Genomic DNA, 4037 nt, shown 5'->3' on the forward strand with positions numbered 1-4037 from the left:
AGATTGGCAGGGAGCAGGATAATTCGGAGAAGTGCTTCAAACTAATCCTCGGATTAATTAACAATGTTGAAAAGATATCTACACAATACCCCGCAAGCCGTAGCAGGCACGTGTGGCAGGGGGTGTTGGGTCACGAGCCATTTCTCATACTCTCACTCTATTTCTTCATGCGCCTGGCACCTCGCGATCCACCAAATACCGCGTGGAAAGGGGGCTACATACGAGTGCATGTTTGTAGGTGCATGTGTGTGGGGTTCTTGCATGAATGTATACCATGTTTTGTTTGTGGATAGTATAAATTTTTGGCTTTTGCATGCGTTGCTATTTTAATAAAGGGTGGTGTCCCAACACCCCCCGCCTTTGCGGGGTATTGACTAGATGTAGATCACATGACCCTCCGGTAGACATACACTTTCAGTCTGAGACATGCAGGGTTGAGATAACGCTTATTTATCCTATCATTTAACATGGCACATTTAATATCTATACTTAACACGATATTATTTCTTTCGTGAAAAATCAATGGAAAACTATTATTTAGGGACGGCGCGAACGCAGTCTGCCTGCTACCAAAAATTACACGCCCGAGTCACCCACGTTTGGGGCAATCGCAGGGGTCAGCCTACTCGGAGTGCAATGGGTAAGCCTCGTCCTTGGGGCCACCTTTTTATTCACATAATTAGTGACATGTACATAAAACAAAATTTATTTATCCTCCAGATGGAGTTATCCACGTCCCAAGGGCAATGGATGTGTCCCTACAAGTCCATGAATACATAAAAGAAAACCTACATGTCCCTTAAACACTACACTATAGCACTACACGCTACCGGTCCTGCAACTTCATGTGCTTCCGGTATATATCTGTTGATACCGCGATGGCTGCCGAACACATTTTCCTGCTCAGCCCACGAGCCCTGCCCTTTTGGATGCCGAGTCGGGATAAAACCGCATCATTTTTTCTATCCCAGGACCCGAGGGCCCCAACGATGATGGCACCCAGGCGGACAGTAACTTTGTACTCGTGGGCGACGCGAATGCTCTCGGCCAGCCCACGGTATTTTTCCATTTTTACCGCCCGTGCCACTCGGAAAGCCGCTGTCCGGTTTTCGAAGGGGACCGTAACATCCACGATATGAATATTGTCCCCTTCGCGGATCACCAGGTCAGGACGAAGCCGTGAGTCCTGACCGGGGACTCTCTTGTCCACAGCGACTTCCCATGAGGGCGGGAGGCACTCCAGTAGGAGCTCCTGGATCCCGTTGTGCCGGGCGATGCGGAGCTGCCTGTGGGCGAGGCACTGGTTTAGGACGTGGACCAGAGTCTCATCCGTCTCCTTGCAGAGCCTGCAAAGGGTGGACTCTGGTCTCGCGCTCCCCCTCAGTGCGCCTAGTAAGGGGAGCACATTGAGTCTTCCTCGGTGGGCGAAGGCCCAGTCCACCAGGCGAGTGTGCTCCCCAGACAGTATGAAGTGGCTCCCCTCCGCGCTCGCTGTGACCACCTCCATCATTCTGCCCTGGTGGGGTTTTGCCACCAGGCGGCGGCGGAAGCACTCCGACACAGCCCCCCTGAGGACGGTGGTTAGTCGGTGCCGGGCAGATGGTGGGATGATGCACAGGTCGGTTGATGGCGAGGGGTTTCTCACCCGAAGGGAGATCTCCCGTCGCATCTCACTCCACTCCCACTCTGGAGCGCAGAGGGGGGCCAGGCATCTTGTGGCCTTTCTGGCCCTCGACCATGTGGACGCTATCTCTCCTGCGTCGGCTCCCAGGTCGCCTTCCATCGACCCTGAGAGATAGAGGCACATTACCCGCCTGTCCGGAGTAGGGCCGCTCCTCCCCAAGCGTTTATGCACGGAGTCTCGGAGGCCATACCACGCTGCCTCTCGGATGGTAGCGTCTTTGCAGGTGAGCATCCGGTACACCTGCACAATAGCCAGGATGCTGGCTTCATGCGGTAGTGGCATGTAGCCTCCGCCCCCAGCATGGCTTGGAAGGTGGAGGATCTCCGTACTGGCCCGTACCGGGAGGAAGAGCCAGGACCTGACCGCCTTCCGGATAGCCCTGTCGACTGGGTCCAGGTCTTTGCGGGTAACCGGTGCCACCCTCAGTGGGAAGGACATCCTGGTCAGGAGGAAAGTCCTTAGAGCGTCGAGTTTCTGCCATGGGAGGAGGTCACTGGCCTTGAGGCATGCAAGGTCCGCCATAAGGTTTTCCAGGGCGGTGGTTGGGGATGTACATGTTTTAAATCCCACGGGGGAACCCAGGTACATGTAGTGGTCCCCTTCCTTCAGCGCTCTTATATCACCACCCTGGATGCAGAAGGTGGTGGACTGCACCTTTTGCTGACCCTTCCGGAAGTCGAGGTGTAGGCTCGCGCACTTCCTCGGCTTGAATTGGAGCCCGCACCAGTCGGCCGCTGTGCTAGCCACGTGCAGGATGCTCCGAAGCATACCCGCGCTCCTGCCCACGACGACCAGGTCGTCGGCGTAGGCCAAAACACACAGGGACGTCGGCCCAAAGCGGTACGCCGTGGTGCCCCGCGTGTTGAGTATTGCTCGGATTAGCGGCTCGATGGCCAGGTTAAAGAGTAGCGGGGACAGCGGATCACCCTGCCTCACTCCGCAGTGGATGGCGATGGGATCCGTGGTCTCTGACTTCAGCTCGGCGATGGTCGTCGTGCCGGTATACAGCGCGGATATTAACTGTATCATAGACTCCGGCATAGCCATTGCCTTTAAGGTGCGGAGGATGTGAGGGTGGGGGACGGAGCCAAAGGCATCGGCAAGGTCCAGCCAGGCGACCGCAATCTCCTTGTAGTTCCTTCGAGCGTCATCAATGGCCGCTTGAAGGAGGAAATTGTGCTCAAAGCACCCTTCCGTCGCCGGGATGAAGCCCTTCTGGGTGGGGAATGAAATTCGTCGGCTTTGCAATGCCCACCTTGACACTCTGTCAGCTAGGATGCCGGTAAACACCTTGGCCATGGTGGGGAGCAGGGCTATGGGCCTCCAGTTGGAGATGTCATGTAGCTCCCCCCCTTTGTGGAGGAGTACCGTGCGGGAAGACTTCCAGGCCTTCGGAGTTCGCCCGGTGCGTAGGCAGCGGTCGAACACCGCGGCCAGCACTCTCCCGTCTGGGTCCACCAGTCTCCAGTCCCTGTACGCGACCCCATCCTGGCCAGGAGCTGTTTTCTTGGCCACCTGCAATCGTCTGCGGACTTCCAGCGGAGTGATCGGTCGCGTGAGAGTCGCCGCCTCCCGATGCTGCTTGCTAAAGCACAGCTCGGGAATTACCGATGGGGGCAAGGAGTCACCGAGGCTTACTTCTGCCTTAGACAGAAAGTCGGCCACCACATCGGCTGGTAAGTCGCACCTTGGGGAAGAGGAGGAGAATATGGCCGCCCGGGCCATCTACCAGGCTGGTGCCCGTCTCGTTTTTCCCCGCGGAGCCGATGCTGGTGACCACCGGTCCACGATGGCCTATGGACTCCATCTCTGTGAGGTCTGGCGTGGCCTCGTGTTTCCTCTACCGGTGGCATCTCTTCAGTGGGGCGTCCCCCATGCCGTCCAGCCATATTTCGCTTTCGACGTCTCCGGCGCCGCCGTCTTCCGGATGCTTCTCCTAAGTGCCTATGCAGTGGTGGTGCGCCGTCCCTGTCGTTTGTGTTGGCCATGGGTACCCCAGACATAGATGGCGCGTTACGTGCTGCAGTGTGTGCTTCGCGACGCGGAGGCAGATTATCCTCGGGCGGAGCTTCACGTGTCACCTCAGAAACCGTTATGACGGTAGGCGACTGAATGGCCGGTGGTGAAAACGGGCCTGGAGAAATAGCATCCATTTCAGGTGAAGCAGGGCTAACTATTTCCGTGGCCCACTCTGTCTGGGTGCCTTTGGTTACCATCCTTGGGGCACGCTACGCCGGGACGCTACAGCCGCGGGATCTTCGAGTTGGGACGCGTAGGCACATTTTAGTTGCATCTAGTAAGGCTTCTTCTCCAAAAATCTTTTCCCACTCGTTAATTACCCAGTGGTCCAGTT

At 56.7% G+C, this 4037-nt stretch overlaps 1 non-coding gene across 1 annotated transcript; it reads right to left on the reverse strand.

The window, feature by feature from the left end:
- Positions 1 to 538: 538 nt before the first annotated feature.
- On the reverse strand, positions 539 to 697 carry LOC139694464 (U1 spliceosomal RNA). The gene has a single exon (XR_011702142.1). It is a non-coding gene; the product is annotated as a U1 spliceosomal RNA (small nuclear RNA).
- Between the last annotated feature and the right edge of the window lie 3340 nt (positions 698 to 4037).

This window comes from Hetaerina americana, unplaced genomic scaffold (genome assembly GCF_022747635.1).
Source record: "Hetaerina americana unplaced genomic scaffold, ioHetAmer1.1.p SCAF_5, whole genome shotgun sequence".
NCBI classification, from domain to species: Eukaryota; Metazoa; Arthropoda; class Insecta; order Odonata; family Calopterygidae; genus Hetaerina; species Hetaerina americana.